Here is a 22,023-nt window from a genome sequence, read left to right as displayed (position 1 = left end):
ATAATTAAGCGTTAAAATTAAAGAACACTTTTTAATTATCTTAAACAAATACACATAGTCTTTTAAATAATTAAAACTGAGAAGGTAGAAATTAATAAAATAAAAACAAATAAAAAGTTTTAAAGTGAGGAAGAAATTAAAATAAATATTTTACATAGAAAAAAATGAAAAAAATTATATATATATATATATATATAGTCTTAATATAAATAATTATGTGTACTAACTAATTATAATGTTACTAATTAAAAAAAATATGTGTCCAATTTTTTCACTTATCACCTGCATTCAAGAGAGTGTTCACACTCTCTACGCCACATTATCTCTTAGGGTGTATTTATTCCATTTTAAATAAGTTTATGGCACAATATGATTCTAGTTAAGTTAAGGGAGCTCTATATGCATTATCCCAAAAATATTTTTTATTTTATTAAAATTATTTTGTCGTTATCTAAATGAAATTAATGAAAGTGTGACTATGATCTTATATATTACATATATTATCAGTTAAAAAAGTAAATGAAGTTATTCTAATTTAATTGTTAAAATGAGATTAAGATGAAAAAGAGATTATCTTACTTATTTTGTCAACCCCCGAGGCAACCCCTGGATGCGGACACGGAAACTAGGATCACGAGTGACCCCAAGCAAACTCTGCTAGCAAAACATGAGCATACAAAAAGTAAACTAAAGCAATAAATATTGTACGGAAGCTAGATATATATGAAATGATGGTGATTACCCATATACTAAATCTGAATAAAGAAATCTGAGAGTTTAATAACAAATGAAATATCAAACTCAAATGCTACGCTGAATCTAGACTATGTATGAAAGTAGCCTCTAACTGACTAAATCTAGCAAAACTGAAACTAACGACTAAAAGCATAAAAAACAATCATGTCACTAGTCCTCGAAGAATGAGGACTCACCACTGTAGCTGTGGACTGAAGATCAAGAACCGATCTATGCGTGATCTGACTACTGAGGGCCTGAACCTATATCATGAGAAGATGTAGAGCAGTGCATACGTCAGTACTTGAAAGGTACTGAGCATGCAGATAGAATAAAGCTGAATAATAATCATAACTGAACCAAAGCATATACTCAGCAATGATATGATATAAACATGCTACTAAACTGAGAATAGTGAACATGAAATAGCTGAATGCAATGACTAAATTTATAACATGCTGAGACTGAATACTGAACTGTAATGATAAAACAGTCAATGCATTAGAGTCTAACTGAACTGTGGGAGCTACCAATAACCAACATAAAATAACGTGAGCTAAACGTGGAGTCCGATGTATATGCCCCATCAAGAGGACCCAATATACCTTGCCAAGAGTATAAAGGCATGACTGACGTGATCACTAAAATGATGCCCACAGAAGGGACTTACAACATACGGTGGCACGTAGTTCTGGGACTATAAGGGTGACTGACCCTAGTCCAACTCGGTATTAAGTTACTCCCAATTGATTATGTAATTAAAACATTATAACTAAATTTCTGTAATACTGGATAGCTTAAACTGACATGCAAATCTGGGAATGCAACAATTATAGCTGATAATATAACATTCGTAAACTGAAAGGTGTGTATAAATATATGCATTAACTAGCCTAGCATATGTAATTCATAAACTAAAATAACTACATAGCTAGGGTTCTGAATTTCATGCAAGGAACTAAGTAACAACATAATAACCTGATTTGGACCATACTAACAGCTAAAACCCAACAATTTCTAACATTCAAGAAATCCTAAGTCTACATAAATTCAAAGGAATCAAGAAACTGACTGAAAACGAGGGACCTAATGGGTGAAAGGAACCCATTAGTGAAATCCCACATACCTGGTGATGAATTCCTTGGAGAAATCATTTGATTTTTGGGGCTGGAGCTGATGGAACCTTGTTGCATTCTTGACCTCTTTCTCGTCTTACACTCTAATTTTTTTATGTTTTGATGAATGATTTGACTTAGCTAAGTTCTAGTTATGTTTGTAGGCTAAAACTAAAAAAACACCACGTAGTTTAGGGTTTAAACGATGTGGTTTAAGGGTCAAACGCATAAGGAAAAGATCAAAACACCCATGACTTAACTACTATCGGGGTCACCGACAGATAGGACTAAAGGACCGTCGATTGAATAATGGTCCGTACTGGTCAACCGTCAGTCGCGATTGGAGCTGTATTCTGGGGGTCTGACCTTCGGCCCAGGACCACGGACCGTGGTTTGTATGTCCCGGCGTGGGTCAGGACTTAGCCAAATTTTTTCTGAGGGTTCTAAGAAAGGGTCGTAGTCGCGAACCACGGACCACCAGCATGGGCCACGGGTCACCCTATAGTCCGTGTGTGGCAACCATGGGTTGCACCTGAAAACCTGCACTAATTTTTGTTTTCGGATACGGGGTGTTACATTATCTCCCCAATGCGAACATTCGTCCTCGAATGAAGACTAACTAGCTGAAATGGAGGGAAAGAGCTATAACCCTACCACAAAATTACTAAGACTGATTTCTGACTGAACTAAGTTCCAAGAACATGCAAATACGCTAAAAATGCAAGTACAACTGAAGGAACATGATACTAAGACTAAATTGCGCATGAATAATTGAAAAAATGAAGAGGAACTATTACCTCAAGCTGGAGTGGAATCGAAAGGTAAGAGGTGAGGATACTTGGCCTTCATGGCTGCTTCTGCTTCCCCAATAGCTCCCTCTACGGACTGACTCCTCCACAAAACCTTGACTGAAGCGACCTCTTTGTTTCTCAACCTTCTAACCTGATGATCAAGAATCTCAACTGGTACATCCTCATAAGTGAGACTATTTCTCACATCCACACTCTCTAATGGCACTATGGATTCTGGATCACCCACACACTTCTTCAATAGCGAAACGTGAAAGACCGGATGCATTGCTACTAATTCCTCTGGCAGCTCTAACTCATAAACCACTTTACCAATCCTTTTCAGAATCTTGTAAGGGCTTACATATCTAGGATTGAGCTTCCCTTTCTTTCCAAATCTCATCACCCCTTTCATAGGTGACACTTTCAAGAAAACCCAATCATCAATTTGGAACTCTAGTTCCCTTTTCCTTACAACTTCATAAGCTTTCTGGCGAGTCTGGGTTGTCTTAAGTCTGTGTCTAATGAGTTCCACTTTATCCATAACATCATGAACTGAATTTGGTCCTATCAAGACTACTTCACCTACTTCAAACCATCAAACTGGAGATTTACATCTACACCCATATAATGCCTCATAAGGGGCCATCTGAATGTTGGAATGGTAACTATTGTTGCAGGCGGACTCTATAAGAGGAAGGTGATCATCCCAACTACCCTTGAAATCAATCACACAAGCTCTCAACATGTCCTCTAAGATCTGATTGGTACGCTCTACCTGACCGTTCGTCTATGGATGAAATGTTGTGATAAGATTAACCTAAGTACCAAGACCTTTCTGAAATGACTTCAAGAAATGAGAGGTAAACTGAGGACCTCTATCTGAGATGATAGATAAAGGAACCCCATGCAACCTACTGTCTCATTAATGTAAAGCTTGGCGTAGTCCTCCGCCGAATCTGTAGTCTTCACCGCCAAAAAGCACGCAGACTTAGTAACTCTGTCAACTATCACCCAAATGGAGTCATGCTGTCTGCGAGTACGAGGTAAAGTTTTGATGAAGTCCATGTTGATCACTTCCCACTTCCAAGTAGGAATGTCAATCTCTTGATTCATAGCTCCTGGGTTCTGATGTTCTACCTTCACCTGCTGGCAATTGGAGCACTAAGCCACAAAACCTGCTATATCCCTCTTCATGCCATTCCACCAAAAGACTTCCTGCAGATCACGATACACCTTAGTGGAGCCTGGATGAATAGAATACCTGAAGTTATGGGCTTCTACAAGAATTTTCTATGTCAACTCGCACACCTTAGGAACACATAATCGACCATGGTAGCAAAGCACACCATCTCCCCCTTGGGAGAAAACCTCAACTCTCTGTTGATGGACTACACCCTTGAGTTCAAGCAATATCAGATCACTGTCTTGTTATTCCTTAACCTCTACTACCAATGAAGATTTTAATCCATTCCAAACCATTACACCACCATCTGATATGCTCATGCGGTGAACTCCTAAGCGAGCAAGCTTGTGAACATCTTTTGGTAATTCCTTTTTTTCTTCCTCCATAGATAGTCTGTTGAAGGAATATTCTACTACATTTGCCTTACCAGGATGGTAATGCACACTCATATCGTAATCCTTGAGGAACTCAAGCCATATTCTCTTGTGAAGATTCAACTTTTTCTGGGTGAATACATACTGAAGGATCTTATGGTCTGTGAACACATCTACATGAACACCATACAAGTAGTGTCTCCAAATCTTAAGTGTAAACACCACTACTGCAAGCTCGAGGTCATGAGTTGGATAGTTCTTCTCATGCACCTTAAGTTGTCTAGAAGCATAAGCTATAACTTTACCTCGCTGCATCAACACACAACCAAGGCCGACTCTGGATGCATCACAATCGATCGCATAGCTGTCTCAACCCTCTGGTAGAGTAAAAACGAGAGCTGTAGTCAACCTAGTTTTTAGTTCTGCGAAGATTTTCTCACAATCATCTAACCACTGAAACTTAACATTTTTCAAAGTCAACTTAGTCAACGGAGAGGCTATGGATGAAAATCCTTTCACAAACCTTTTGTACCTGCTAGACCCAAGAAACTTCTAATATCTGTGGGAGAGGTATGTCTGGGCCATAGTTTTACTGCTTCTATTTTCTGATAATCCACTCGAATCCCTTACCTAGACACAATATGTCCAAGGAAAGCAACTGACTGCAACCAAAACTCACATTTGGTAAACTTAGCGAATAACTGGCGATCTTTGAGAGTTTGCAGGACAACCCTCAAATGACTCGCATGTTCTTCCTCATTCCTAGAGTAAATGAGGATATCATCAATAAAGACGATAACAAACAAGTCCAAGTACTGCTTGAACACTCTGTTAATTAAATCCATGAAAGCTGCAGAAGCATTGGTTAGTCCAAATGACATAAATACAAATTCACAATGACCATACCGAGTTCTGAAGGCTGTTTTCAGAATGTCAATATCTCTGACTCTGAGCTGATGATAACCAGATCTGAGGTCTATCTTTGAGAAATGACTAGCACCCTGAAGTTGGTCAAAAAAGTCATCAATCCTGGGGATGGGATACTTATTCTTGATTGTGACCTTATTCAACTATCTATAGTCAATGCACATTCTAAGGGAACCATCTTTCTTTTTCACGAACAATACTAGTGCACCCTATGGAGAAATACTAGGTCTGATAAGCCCTTATCTAGAAGGTCTTTCAACTGCTCTTTCAATTCCTTAAACTCAGCTGGAGCCATTCTGTAAGGAGGAATAGAAATAGGTTGGGTATCTGGAAGGAGATCAATTCCAAAGTCAATTTCCCTTTCGGGAGGAACTCTGGTAAGATCTTCTGGAAATACTTCTGTGAACTCATTAACTGCTGAAACTAATTCAAGAGTTGGGGTTTCGGAGCTGGAATCCTTAGCCCGAACTAGATGAAAGAGACAACCCTTAGAGATCATTTTTCTGGCCTTAAGGTAAGAAATGAATCGACCTATAGGCGCTAAGCTACTACCCTTCCATTCTAAGATNATTTGCCTTACCAGGATGGTAATGCACACTCATATCGTAATCCTTGAGGAACTCAAGCCATATTCTCTTGTGAAGATTCAACTTTTTCTGGGTGAATACATACTGAAGGATCTTATGGTCTGTGAACACATCTACATGAACACCATACAAGTAGTGTCTCCAAATCTTAAGTGTAAACACCACTACTGCAAGCTCGAGGTCATGAGTTGGATAGTTCTTCTCATGCACCTTAAGTTGTCTAGAAGCATAAGCTATAACTTTACCTCGCTGCATCAACACACAACCAAGGCCGACTCTGGATGCATCACAATCGATCGCATAGCTGTCTCAACCCTCTGGTAGAGTAAAAACGAGAGCTGTAGTCAACCTAGTTTTTAGTTCTGCGAAGATTTTCTCACAATCATCTAACCACTGAAACTTAACATTTTTCAAAGTCAACTTAGTCAACGGAGAGGCTATGGATGAAAATCCTTTCACAAACCTTTTGTACCTGCTAGACCCAAGAAACTTCTAATATCTGTGGGAGAGGTATGTCTGGGCCATAGTTTTACTGCTTCTATTTTCTGATAATCCACTCGAATCCCTTACCTAGACACAATATGTCCAAGGAAAGCAACTGACTGCAACCAAAACTCACATTTGGTAAACTTAGCGAATAACTGGCGATCTTTGAGAGTTTGCGGGACAACCCTCAAATGACTCGCATGTTCTTCCTCATTCCTAGAGTAAATGAGGATATCATTAATAAAGACGATAACAAACAAGTCCAAGTACTGCTTTAACACTCTGTTAATCAAATCCATAAAAGCTGCAAAAGTATTGGTTAGTCCAAATGACATAACTACAAATTCACAATGACCATACCGAGTTCTGAAGGCTGTCTTCAGAATGTCAATATCTCTGACTCTAAGCTGATGATAACCAAATCTGAGGTCTATCTTTGAGAAATGACTAGCACCCTGAAGTTGGTCAAAAAAGTCAGCAATCCTGGGGATGGGATACTTATTCTTGATTGTGACCTTATTCAACTATCTATAGTCAATGCACATTCTAAGGGAACCATCTTTCTTTTTCACGAACAATATTGGTGCACCCTATGGAGAAATACTAGGTCTGATAAGCCCTTATATATAAGGTCTTTCAACTGTTCTTTCAATTCCTTAAGCTCAGCTGGAGCCATTCTTTAAGGAGGAATAGAAATAGGTTGGGTATCTGGAAGGAGATCAATTCCAAAGTCGATTCCCCTTTCGGGAGGAACTCTGGGAAGATATTCTGGAAATACTTCTGTGAACTCATTAATTACTGGAACTAATTCAAGAGTTGGGGTTTCGGAGCTGGAATCCTTAGCCCGAACTAGATGAAAGAGACAACCCTTAGAGATCATTTTTCTGGCCATAAGGTAAGAAATGAATCGACCTATAGGCGCTAAGCTACTACCATTCCATTCTAAGATTGGTTCATCTGGAAACTGAAAATGAACAATCCTAGTTCTACAATCGACTGAGGCATAACATGAATGTAACCAATCCATGCCTAGAATGATATCGAAGTTTACCATTTCTAACTCTACACGATCTGCTGAGGTGACTTTCTGAGACACTATGACAGGGCAATTTTTGTAGACCCGTCTAGCTATAAATGGGTCACCGACTGGAGTAGAGACTGAGAAGGGTTATGAGAGAGTTTCTGGACTAACATCAAACTTAATTGCTATATAAGGAGTTACAAAGGAAAGAGTAGCCCCTGGATCTATCAAAGCATAAACATTGAGATTAAAGACTCGTAACGTGCCAGTGACCACATCAGAAGAATCTTCCTGATCCTGTCGAGCGTGAACAACATAGAACCTGTTCTGGTACTGTCTACCACCTGTACCAGATGAGTTACCCTGCTGATTCAGGTGACTTGCTGGTGCTGCTGAAGTTGTAAACTGAGCTCTACTAGCATTGCCTCATTGACGCTGTTTAGAAGGACAATCCCTCAACCTGTGACCAAACTGACCACACCCAAAGCATCCTTCCTTTCCTGAAAGACACTCGCCTGGATGGTTCTTACCACACTTAGGACAAGTTGGGTAGGTTTTAGTGCCTGAAACACTTCCCTGTGACTTAGAGCCTGATGCCCTACCTTTCTAATCATTTCGAAACATGGAGGATGGAACACTAGCTAATAAAGGTGCTGGAGTTGAAAACTTTTGTTGACCCTGCGAGTGATTTCCACCACCCGATTTCTGTTGAGAATAATCATAGTTTCCTATACTAGCCTTCTTGTTCTCCTTAGCCTATTCCCTAAGCATATCACCCCCAACCTGCTGAGCATGAGTCATAAGCCTAGAGATGTTCATATCTTTAAGTAATATGGTATTCCTACACTCTATTTTCACCAAGTCTAACACTCCATACAGAAACTTGTTCATTTGGTCCCTGGAATTAGAAACCATGTGAGGAGCATACCTGGAGAGTTAGGTGAACTTGAGACCATACTCTTGGACTGTCATGCTACCTTGCCTCAAGTTTATAAACTCCTGAGCTTTTGCCTCCCTATGCTCTCTTGGGAAAAACCTGTCCAGAAAGGTCTTAATAAAGCAATCCCCAGTGATAGGAGCTGCATTTGTACCCCTATTCTCTTTCCAATAAATATACAAGATATGAGCCACAACTCAACCCGATCATTCCCAATTACCTGCATCACTTCAAAGATCTTCTTGACCTCATCTATGCAGTTTGGGGATCCTCACCAATCTGCGATCCTAAGAACTCAGGTGGATTCATCCTAACAAAATCCCGCACTCTAGCTGCAGCTAACCCAACATTAGCATTTGCCCAAACTGGAACCTACTAGTTATTCTAGTTGTTCACACTCTGAGCCAACAACTGGATAGCGTTCCTCAATTCTGCATGTGATACTTCTTGCTCTAGAACTGGAGGAGCTGCGTTTACGTTCCTGCCATTCACATTTCTAGCATTAGGTCTACATAGAGGCATAATCTGAAATGTAGAACGTTGAGTTAGAACAAGGAATTAGATCATACCTTACACACAATAAGAGTAACAAAAAAATGAAGATTTTTCCTAAAACACTCTGCAGCCTCCCTCTCGTTGAATGTGGTGCGCACTACTCAACCATAAAAATGACTCTACTTAGAGCGAACTTTCAGACATCCAAGGACACTTAAACCTAGTGCTCTGATACCAAGTTTGTCACATCCCGAGGCTACCACCTAGACTTGAACACGGGAACTAGGATCACAAGTGACCCCAAGCTAACGCTGCTGGCATAACATGAGCATACTAAAAGTAAAATGAAGCAATAAATACTATGCGGAAACTAATAATGAGATAAATATGAGATGATGGGGAATACCCATATACTAAATCTGAATAAAGAAATTTGAGAGTTTAATAACAAATGAAATATCAAACTCAAATGCAAATCTAAATCTAAACTATTTTTGAAAGTAGCCTCTAACTAACTAGAAATGTTGGGACATGACCCAGCTATATCTAACAAAACTGAAACTAAAGACTAAAAGCATGAAAGGCAATCATGTCACTAGTCCTCGAAGAATGAGGACTCATTGCTGATGCTGTGAACTGAAGATCGGGAATCGATCTATGTGTGATCTGCCTGCTGAGGTCTCGAACCTACATCACGAGAAGATGTAGCGCAGAGTATGTGTCAACAGTTGAAAGGTACTGAGCATGTAGGATAGATTAAAGCTGAATAATAATCATAATTGAACCAAAGAATATACTGAGCAATGATAAGATATAAACATGATACTAAACTAAGAATATTGAACATGAAATAACTGAATGCAATGACCAAAATTATAACATGCTGAGAGTGAATACTAAACTGTACTGATAAAATGGTCAATGTATTAGAGTCTGACTGAACTGTGGGAGCTACCAATAATCGACAAAAAACCACGTGAGCTAAATGTGGAGTCTGATGTATACGCCCCATCGAGAGGACCCAATAATCCTTCCCAAAGGTATAAAGTCATGACTGGCGTGATCACTAAAATGATGCCCACAAAGGGACTTACAACCTACGGGGGCACGTAGTTCTAGGACTATAAGGGTGACTGACCCTAGTCCAACTCGGTATTAAGCTACTCCTAATTGATTATGTAATTAACACATTATAACTAATTTTTTGTAATACTAGATAGTTTAAAACTGACATGCAAATCTGGGAATGCAACAATTATAGCTAATAATGTAACATTCGTAAACTGAAGCATGTATATATATATCTGAATTAACCGACCTAGCATATGCAATTCATGAACTAAAAGAACTACATAGCCAGGGTTCTGAATTTCATGCAATGAACTAAGTAACAACATAATATATAACCTAATTTTGATCATACTTATAGCTAAAACCCAACAATTTCAAACATTCAAGAAACTCTAAGTCTACATCAATTCAAGGGAATCAAGAAAGTGACTGAAAACTAGGGACCTAATGGGTGAAAGGAACCTACTAGTGAAATCCCACATACCTGGTGATGAATTCCATGGAGAAATCTTTCGATTTCGGGGCTGGAATTGATGGAACCTTGTTGCGTTCATAAACTAGGGTCCTTGACCTATTTCTCCTCTTACGCTCTAATTTTCCTAATTTTGATGAATGATTTGATTTAGGTAAGTTCTAGTTATGTTTCTAGGCTAAAACTGACCAAAATCACATAGTTTAGGGTTTAAACAACGTAGATTAGGGGTCTAACGCACAAGGAAAAGACCAAAAGACCCCTGACTTAACTACTGTCGATGTCACCGATGGACAAGACTGACGGACCGTCAATCGACTNCCTATTTCTCCTCTTACGCTCTAATTTTCCTAATTTTGATGAATGATTTGATTTAGGTAAGTTCTAGTTATGTTTCTAGGCTAAAACTGACCAAAATCACGTAGTTTAGGGTTTAAACAACGTAGTTTAGGGGTCCAACACACAAGGAAAAGACCAAAAGACCCCTGACTTAACTACTGTCGATGTCACCAATGGACAAGACTGACGGACAGTCAATTGACTGACGGTCCGTGCTGGTCAACCGTCAGTCGCCACTGGAGCTGGATTTTGGGGGTCCGACCTACGGCCCTGGACCATGGACCGTGGTCTGCCTACTGTCCGTAGGTCCCGGTGTGGGTCAGGACTTAGCCAATATTTTTGTGAGGGTTCTGGGGAAGGGTCATAGTCGCGAACCACAGACCACCAGCACAGGCAGTGGATCACCCTGCGGTCCGTGGGTGGCAACCGTGGGTTGCACCTGAAACTTCTAGAAATCTGCACTAAGGTCTGTTTTCGGATACGGGGTGTTACATATTTTATTAGTTAAAGTGATTTAAAAATAAACGAAAAACAAGAATATGGTTCTTTAATTTAAAAATAATATTTATTATCAGAATGTCCCCATAGTAATTATTCAGTAAGGTCGTCATTAATTTTCATTTAGATAACGATAAAATTTTTCTAAATTTAAAATATTTTTATTTCTTAATATTTTCCAAATTGAAGTTAGATAAATATTTTCTAATTATAAAAAATCATCATTAGAAAAAGAATGTGTTTAAAAGAAAAAAATATTTATTTGGAGAAAAATATTTTTGACTCATTAAATTACAATACGGGCATTTTTGAACGAAAGTATTGATAACAAGGGTATTTATGAATCAAACTATTAATGGAGGGCATTTTCGGACTAAATTAATTAAATAGTAAATAATAGAAGTCATCCTTTTTACACCTTTTTCCTATTTAATAACGGTTTTTCATGTTGTTACTCTATTAGTATTGTGTACAAATAGTAGAGAACTGAAAATTCATCATCAACTTTCAATATATAATTGATGTCTTCTCTTCATCATCAGAGTCATATTTATCTTATAATTATATTATTATATTATTATACTCCATATATGATAAATAATTATAAGTATGAACTTGTCACCTATCATTTTCTCGAGCCGTTATATTTTCTGTAGTAAAAAAAACACTATCCTTTCATCCCTACAAATACACAAATTTCAACCTCAATCACTCCACCCATTTGAATATCTTTTTACTTCTACACTCATCTAATTTACCAAAAGAGGCACTTGAGATTAATTTAGAATTTTGGGAGATTTTCTATTGTAATTGAGACTTATTCTTTTGGCAAGAGCTTTTTTTGTTATATGATTAAATAACTTTCCTATGTATGTGTAGATCTGACAATTAAAATGTGTATAAACTAATATAGGAGTCTAACATCGAGTGAGACAAGAATTGGATTAAGTGTACTCTGATCATGACCAAAAAAAAAATAGACAACTATATACTCTTGCATAGTCCTCACCAAAGTGAAACTCAACACATTTGGTGATGCAACAAAATTGCCCCATAACCTTTACCTTCTAGCTTATGGGGCAACACTGACCAACATAGGAAAGTGGTTTTGGCATCTTAGGAGAAAATTTAATTGCTAAAGAATTTGGTGATTTAAAAGTTAAATATGGTAGAAAGTGAAATGTCGCAATTGTGGGGAACTTAGTGTGTAGCAATTGGTTGAGAAAAAATGTATGTTTTCGATGAAATTGATAAATTGAGTATATATGAAGGAAAACACATATATTTGGGACCATTAGACTCCAAAATAATTATAGTTGGTATTGAAGAAAATTAAATTCTACAAAGATAAAGATGATGAAATGGTATACCAATTGAAGAGTTAAGTTACTGTGACTTTAAATGGCACATAATTAGTCACCAGAATATTCAAATGGAAATTTCACAGACACTACATTGACTTGCAAACAGACACGCTGAAAGTGTTTAGAAAGGAGTTGTCAAAAAACAATCTAAGAACCACATATATACCACACATGAATTGGAATATATTCAAGGATATTTATGAACAGATAAAAGTATTGATAACACAAATACAAACTGAGGCAAGAAATAGAATAGAACTACTAAACTGTACAAAAAGAGCTCATGCATAGTTTTAGATAAGAGTGTTCATGGGTCGGTTATTGGTTTTGGTTCGATTGTTCAGTTATTAATCACGAAAATAAAATCAAAAGACAGTGTGGAATAGAACAGCAAATTAATTAGCAAATAAGCACCTGCCAACTTCACCTGTCATAATGTACTTTTTCCTTTCAATTTTAATTTTCACTAACAGAGGAGAAATTGAAATGAAAACTAGAAGAGCAAACAACTGAATCATGCCCCCAAACTGATTCCATTAAATCCCCCAATATAATTTTTCTATCCCTTAAATTATTATCTGGACCGCCTTTTTTCCACCATAAAACTGGCTAGTGATATTGTCTGATCTAGGCCTAGATTTGCAAGGCTTTAGGATATGTCACTAGAGTGTCATGCCTGCTTACTTATAAACCCCATCATATAAAAGATATGTATATAATTCTACGTTGCCTTTTTCCCACCAAACAATGACCTAAACCGCTAATGATATTGTCTGCTTTGAGCCTAAACCCACACGACTTTAAAATGCGTCACTAAAGTGTAAACTCTACTTACTTATCATGTGTTTTTCCAGTGTGGACTTCTTTTCCACACAAACACCCTCCCTTATGAATTCAGCATACTCGCTGAGGTTTGTCCAACCATATAAAATTTGCCTAAGAATTTCCCCATCAGATGAGATTTGCCTAGACATAGCAAAGATGTTTGCTCCACCTTATCGGAATTTTTGGAAACTCAGTTGAACTTTAGCTCGCATCGACACAGCTGACACATAAGTGACTCTAATACCATCTATAATAGTCTAATTCACTAGTGATATTGTTCTATTTGGGACTAGACTCACACAACTTTAAAACACATTATTAAAGTATAAGATCTACTTACTTATATACTTAAAACATTCATCTTGTTTTCTGCCGATGTGAAACTTCTTATCCTATGTTAGGGGCAACACGTACAACCTCCTTCCTAATTTTCGCTAGCAAATTAAATCATTTTTATTCTTGAATACTATATTTTTATAAATGATGTAGTAAAAAATAATTTGAACAAGTGATTCAAAATAAAAGAAATATGGGCCTGATAGTTGGTCATACAAACCTGGACTCTATATAAAATAGAACAATTTGTCCACAAAATAGAAGATTTTGCGCATTTTGAGCTACACTTACATTGGACAATAGGCCTCAATAACTAGAAGCCCATCCAACACAGACTCAACAACTAATTCAAACATAAAGACCCAACATATTATTTTTTCACCAACTCAACAACTAATTGAAATAAAATAAAAGATCTTGCATACTATTTTTCAACCAATAATAGACTTTGCATATTGAGTAAATAAGGATTCAAATGGCTATTTTATCTCCAAGGAAACAAAACTTGACCTTTTTTCATATTCATCGAAGTTTTTGATCATGAAGTTTCTTCTTTTCTTGTTCTTCTTCTTCTTCTTTTTCTTCTCCTTCTCCTTCTCCTTCTCCTTCTCCTTCTCCTTCTCCTTCCTCCTCCTCCTCCTCCTCCTCCTCCTCCTCCTCCTCTAGTTCATCACGGTATCCTCCATATTGCTGCTTCCAGTGGAGCAAATTCAATTGCCTACTAAACTGATAATTCTCACATGTCATTCCAAAATGTAAAGATTTACAATTGACACAGAAAAGTTTCCAACATTCAGGACATGCCCTAATTGGATATCCCCGTTGATCATCAATTAATTTACCGATACAATCCATAAAAGGGAAATCAATAATTAGTGGCGAAGGTAGAACTTCCATTAGTCGATTGACATCTCTTACTCAGATAAGAAAATCAATCGGCATTATTGAATCGATATCCAAAATTTCCCCGCAATCAGAAGCAGGACACTTTGTAGCAACCTCATGGATATCCTTATTGAGTTTTTTACCTATATAATTATGTATGCATTCTTCACAGTAACAATGATTGCAACTGGTGCCCCACATCATTGTGTTTGGCAGCGGAAATGCATTTGTACAGATTTCACAGAAAGTACATGAAGATTCCCCCTTTTCAGTAATACTATTCTTTAGGTTAAGTGAATCTAGAATAACATAATACTCAATTTCTATAGGTTTCTTACCAACACCGTTATTAGAGCTTGATTCCAAGTTCTTACCGGAATGAAATTGAGCTGAGTAAAAGAGAAACTTTTGCAACTCGATATCATCATCTCCGCTCTCGTAATCATTGTTATTTTCAGTGATAGCCATTTCAAGTTGATCGGAATTCACAATCTGCAAATCAGTTGATTCCATTTCAACTTGATTGGAATTCACTATATTTCTTTGGATATGATAGGGCACTTCAGTCTGCCGTCAGTGAAACCCTATATTTATTTCCAGTATATGCATATATGTTGTATATATACTGCTTTTTCAGGTTCTTGTATTTATTTTACTTTTTAGGGTTTAGAATTAATTTGGATTATATCAAATTTAAAATATATTAATACAATATGCGCGATTTAGTATGATGTGTCGAAAAATGTGTTAGCCAAGTGAAATGGTCAATAAGATCATGCCACGTGTTGAAAGTGATACAACATGTGTAGTCAAATCTAACACATATAAAAACATGCCTCGTGTACAATTGACTTGTTTCAAACATTAAAAAACGTAAACTAAAATTTGATTGGCTGAAAAAGATCACCCTAATCACAATTCTTCCCACTCAAAAGAATTGGCTTGTTCAAACCAATCAAATATCATCATGTCAACTTCAGTCTAATCGATTGAAAAAAATTGTTCTCATCGCAATTATTCCATTCCAGCACAAGTGACATGTTTCATTTAATCAAATATCATTATAGCAACCAAAATATGGTAAAAAAAAGTTGTCCCAATCATATAGGTTTCATGCTAGCAGAAATGACACGTTCTAGCTAATCAAATATTGTCATGAGAGTTTCAATTTGATTGGTCAAGAAGAGTTTGGTATCTCTTCCATCTTGACACGAGGACATGCTTGAGCAAATCTATATCATCATGTCAACTTCAATATGATTGAAAAGGGTTTTCCCTTTTGACAATTCTTCCAACCTACAACTATAATAAGGATTTTCTTAATTTAACCAGCGAGAGCATCTCGCGGATTAAATGCTATAAGTTCACTATGAAGATCAAGGATGAAGGCCAATTAAATATGTCACGACCCAAACCGTCATGATTGGCACCCACACTAACCCTACGGTGGGAGAATCATTATTACAATCCAACTAAGCAGCCTTAACCAAGATACTACGCATTTAAAGATACGGAAGCAGGTCTAAATGACCTAAGAAATACGAAGTTCCCATAAACTCCGGAAGTTTAATATACGACTAACAACTATTCCGGAAAAACCACCCCTAGAACCTCAAAGTCATTGTACCAAAATTCTGATTAGCTAAAAAGTCTAAGAAAAATGGTACAACACCGAAATTAAACAAACACCTTAAACAAATAGTCTGAGTTCGAAAAGAGTGGACTTAAACAAGAAAGATCCATGGCAACCTGAAAGAACTGGCTCACCCTTGAATCCGGTCACGCTCAATAGTCACCTAGTTGGGGTCTATCAATAGCCGCCTAAAGACGCCCTATACTCAACAAAAAACAAGCAAGTGCAGTATCAATACACAACCATAGTGTACTGGTAGGATCACGCGGCTATTTCAGTAAGCGAAATATATATAAGCAATCACATCAAGGTAAAACACGCATATACATAATATATATATCAGTTATCATTTCCGGAGCAATGAAAAATTCCACATTCTCAATAACAAGTATATATGACAAGTCAATGGTCCTCTCGTAGAATCCAATTCAATAGTCCTCTCATGGAACCCATAACCAAACTGTTAGTATACTGGAACGTGGTACCCAATCCCAATTAGTGTGCCAGACATGACACCTGATCCCATATGTGTGCCGGAATGTGGCACCCGATCCAAGTTAGTGTGCTAGAACGTGACATCCAATCCAATATATATGTCGGTACGTGACATCCGATCCCAGTTAGTGTGTCGGAACGTGACACCTAATCCATTCAACAAGCCACAATCACAATCACAATGTACATTCTAATAATTATACAATCAAGTGTTGATTCATGGCATACAATCATTCGTTCATACTCAATTACATTAGGTGCGATCAATAGGCTTCATTCACATGCATATATGCATAATAATGAATTAATTACTAACGTACATCACGCAAAACATGAAATCACAACCATCACCTACCTCAAACAAAGCTTGAATCATCCTAAGAAACATTGATTCTTACCTTTTCGGATTCTTTCCGCTTGTTCTTGGTCTACAAAAAATCAATATAACGTGAGGATCAACAATTATGGTCTAATTTACCCGGATTATAACAACCCCAATATTCCAAGACCAACCATGATTACAATATCCAAATTAGGGTTTTTTCCACCATAATTCCCAGATCAAAACTTTCCCCCAATAATAATTACCCAAGAAACTACGTTCTACGGATCGAAATACGGATTAGGGGAGTAAAATTCTTAACTTTAGCACCAAAAGTCGTGGAAAACTGTCAAGAAATCGCCTGGGGTCGTCTCCTAGCTCTCAAGAACAAATTTGGTAGAATAATGACGTTTTGGGGTTTAATTTTGACTTAAGTCGCGTCTGTCCCGCTGTGGCAGACCTCATCCCGCTACAGCCGCCCTTCTCTGGCGGCTTGCACAAAAACAGAGAGTTAAATTCAGAGTTTAAAACCCCCATTTCACAACATACCTTCAACCCATGACACTCAGAAAATACCCGTTCACGCTAGGATCAGTTTTGGGAGTTCTACTCACTTGATTTCGATTCTGTAAAGTCGTACGGGTTCCTTAACCTCTTAGCTATCTACTCATGTGATCAAATTCATAATTAGATCTCTCATTCGCTACCAGATCCCCTTAGACCTCACTGACTCAAATTTCATCCAAATCTTCACTAGGCTAGGATTTTCCAAGTTACTACCAAAAAGTTTTCTGACCCCAATTCTTTCCCCATTGGCTTTTCACTAACGACGAAATCAGGTGATTACAATTGATAACAATTTACCCATCACTTGTCCCTGAGTGATCAACTAGGAAAGTTTGGTTAAAGTAAGGGTAGAGTAGTACCTGAATCGCTGAACAACTAGGGATACTTGTCTCACATGTCCTTAGCTTCCAGATATCGCGATCAATAATTTCAACTAGTTCTTCCTCATACAGAAGGTCTTGTTTAACAAAACTGAGTCTCACTTTATGATATAATCTCGGTCCTCAAACCAACCAATTGTAAACCTACACATCCTCACATACAATGCCTCAATGAAGTCATCACCATACTCGAGTGATACTTATTGGCGTATTACACTTAACTAACCACAAAGCTATTCCCAATAACCACCAATGTTGATCATACACATGTCTACAACATGTTACCAAGGACTTTGACACAAACATCAGGAAGAATCTTTTCTCACATAACCATGATAAAATCCTGTATCAATACTCGCTACAATTAGAAGTGAACCTGAACCAACCAACACACACTCATAATACCCAAACAATCATAGTTCTTATCAATATCTCCATCTCACAACCCAAATTTCCATGAGCTTCAGTTATAAAATTTTGATCTTTAGACATCAGATACTCATCGAGGGATATGTCAAAGCATACAAACCCTCCAACAACACTATCGAAATGCTAGATTTATTGTAGATTACCTCTTAAGAACAGTATAATTGGACCCAATGATCCCCACATTCAACCACACATAAGCGATACATGACCTCGACGACTAGATGAATATTAAGATTGTCGGACAACCATAGATACACATGATAGCTCTTCTATAAACTGTCATAAGCAAGGTGGTACATGTAAAACCACTGAAATACTTTAAAAACACCAAGACAACACAATATAAGTCATCTAAAATAACCATGTCTTTCGAAATCATCCCACTCAATCAAGAGAAAATCGCAGGATCAGTACGCCTGATCCACCACTAGGGATCCACCCACAAAAGTGAAAACAAACGTGAGCTTAGCTAGTGAATCATACTCACAACCATGTACAAAATAAAATAGATGGTCACATAACAATTTTACGGAATAAATATTTAATAACACTAAGGTTTTCCTCTGAAGAGTCGATACTAGTCATTTCCATTCAGTTGACTCCACATACTCTTCACGTCCTTCCATTGAAGCCCACACTCGCAATGCTAACAACCATCATAACCAATTCGACCATTTACCTTACTCTAAACCAACACCTTTGAATGAAAACCTTTCTTAGGTACTTTAACAATCAATAGTAATCAACTTTACGACTCAACCCAGGTGTTAGTCCTTTCAAATTCTCAATACCTGATACAATTGATCATTTCTGACCTTGCAAATTCATACCTTGACAATATATATCACCACAAATGTAGATTTACAATGAAGATTCTGAATTGTAAATTCAACCGTATAACACAATCCTCTTATCTATCAACATTAGCTTATATCTCGAAGATTTTTATGAATTCATGGATCTTCGCTTATCATGGATCACATCTCCATCGATCTTACAATATCTTTCGCTAACAATTCAATTGTACTCATTACTAAACTTGAAACAAAAACAACGCACTTATCATCACGCTCGAGCTAATGTCTGTACACTCCTTTCTCAAGTCTTTTCCAATAGTTTTTTAACCAATCTGACGGACTTGTGACACTATTACCATAGCGACAACAAAACGAATGAAATCATGCATCTCTGAGCCTAATTATCTACCCCTCTGAAGATATCTCTTTAGCCTTTGCAATAAAATAAAATTTTCTTGCTCTCGCGTCTCTCTAAAGGTTGTACTACATCCCACTATATTTTCCTTCATTATAACTCTAGCTCTTTAAAATTCTATTCGAGTGGTGTCCCACCATCTCTTAAAACTTTCTATACAGCCAAGTTACTCACTAAATATTAGAAAACCACAACCTTAGATAATCACAAGTCGTAATTACTATACAAAATTCTCTTAACCAACAATCTTATTATATAGTTGCATTCCACTACAATCCATCACGAACTCTTACTACCATTACGCTCGGTTAGCCCTGGCTATCACTACAAAGTCAACCTTTTCATCGACATGACACCTTAAACTCAGGTATAACCATCAAATTCAAAAGGACTAACCAAATTTTATATGCACTTTCTTACTAAAAATACTTTAACTACCTTCACCCAAGTATACTTACTTTCTTTATCAATAAGCTGATCATTTCGATATCAATCCACTCTTTTTTGGCTTAAGATAAAATCATCAGTCCTCATACCACCATCCTTCTTCTTAACAAACAAGACAGGAGCACCCCACGCGGAAACACTACGACAGATGAAACCTTTATCAAGAAGCTCTTGAATTTGAGCCTTAAGCTCTCTTAATTCTTCTGGGGCCATGCGATAAGGAGGAATGGAGATGGGGGTGAGTACCAAGTTCCAAATCAATGCATAAATCTATATCTCTATCCAGAGGATACCAGGCAAATCAGTTGGAAACACTTCTGTAAAATCAGACACTACAGGAATAGACTCAATAGAGGGAGACTCAACCTCAATATCCCGAATATGAGCCAAATAAGCCAAACAACCCTACCCCACTAGTTTCCTAGCCCGCACAAAAGATACGACCTTAGTTGACTTAGGCTTGTACCCCCTTTCCACTCTAACCTTTCCCTACCCGGGATCTTTAGAGTTACCGACTTAGCTTTACCATTAAGCACAACATAATAGGGAGACAATAAGGTCATGCCTAAGATTATATCAAGTCAGTCATATCCAACATAACCAAATCAACCCAAGTCTGAAAATTCATAAACATAATAGAACAACACATTATACATGGATGACTATGACTGACTCTTCAACTGGGGTAGAAACATGTATGTGGGCATCAAGTGTATCCCAAATCATATCAAATTCTAAGGCAAATCGCACTGACACATAAGAATAAGTACAACCCGGATCAAACAACACCTTAGCCATTCGGTCACAAACAATAATAGTACTTGTGATCACTGCATCAGATACCTTAGCCTCGTTCTTGCCCAAAAAGTCATAAAATTGAGCCCTGTCATCTTGATGGGCAACCTCCTTGCCTAGCTGCACAGCTCCTCTACCTGCATTACCATTTCCCCGGCCTCCACGACCTCGCTGATTTCCTCCTCATATGCCCAGCTTCTCCACAATTTTAACACTCTTAGTAAACATCACTGCTATTGGAGCAGTCGTATCCTGACCCTCCTTGATATACAATCAATCCATGAAATGGTAGTATAGCTTCTAACCTCAATTCACATAACTTAATTTTATCAATCGTTAAACAACCCATACATATTATGCCAACAACACTAAATGCATTTTCTAAATTAATGGTGTTCATTATCTAGCTGTCCCTTACCAAAACTTCTTGTATGTTGTCACCTATAAACTTGAATATGCAAATCTGACCTTAATCCCTTCACAAGCGACGATAGTAGCTAGCGGCCCTACAAAACTCCTAATTTCAATCACAGAACTAGGTCGGACCCAATTCTTGACTACTTCAATATTTTGGGGATCTACCATCACCCCTTCCTTTGAAACTACATGCCCCAAAAGGCAATCGAAGTCAACCAAAATTCACACTTAGAAAATTTTGCATACAACTTTTATTTCCCAAGAACACCCAGAACAATACGAAGATGGTCGACATGCTCCTCCTCACTTTTCGAATAAACCAAAATGTCATCAATAAACACTATCACAAACAAAGCAAGAAAGGGTTTGACCACACCATTCACCAAACTCATGAAAGTTGCAGGCGTAGTTGTCAACCCCAACGACATAACTAAGAACTCGTAGTGCCCATAGTGGATCCTAAATGTCATTTTTGGTATATCCTCAGTCGTAATCTTTAACTGATGGTAACAAGACCTTAAATAAATCTTGGAGAAAATTGATGCACCCTGCAATTTGGTCAAAAAGATCATCTATCCGAGCCAATGGATACTTATTTCAAATGGTGACCATATTCAATTGACGATCGTCTATGCACATCCTCTCTTGCGAGTGATGGTGTTAACACTTCTGTTGCTCTAGTTCGGGCCAAAAAGTGAAGGAGGAAAGATACCAATTTGTATCACCTAGATACCAATTGGATTCAAATCATAGCACAAAAGGAGTAGAAAGAAGTGAGTTTTTCCTAAAATCCTATAGCCTCTCGAAGAAAAGTACAGACGTCTCTGTACCGTTCCACAAGACTCTACTAGACTCGTTTTGGTACAATGAGATCAACGAACATAG

The 22,023-nt window shown here is 37.5% G+C and overlaps 1 pseudogene; it reads right to left on the bottom strand.

Moving 5' to 3' along the window:
- Positions 1-579: 579 nt before the first annotated feature.
- Positions 580-21,566, bottom strand: LOC125873879 (uncharacterized; annotated as a pseudogene).
- Between the last annotated feature and the right edge of the window lie 457 nt (positions 21,567-22,023).

This window comes from Solanum stenotomum, chromosome 8, assembly GCF_019186545.1.
Source record: "Solanum stenotomum isolate F172 chromosome 8, ASM1918654v1, whole genome shotgun sequence".
Taxonomy (NCBI): Eukaryota; Viridiplantae; Streptophyta; class Magnoliopsida; order Solanales; family Solanaceae; genus Solanum; species Solanum stenotomum.
The sequence above is the reverse complement of the archived record's forward strand: the minus strand, read 5'-3'. Positions and strand labels throughout refer to the sequence as shown.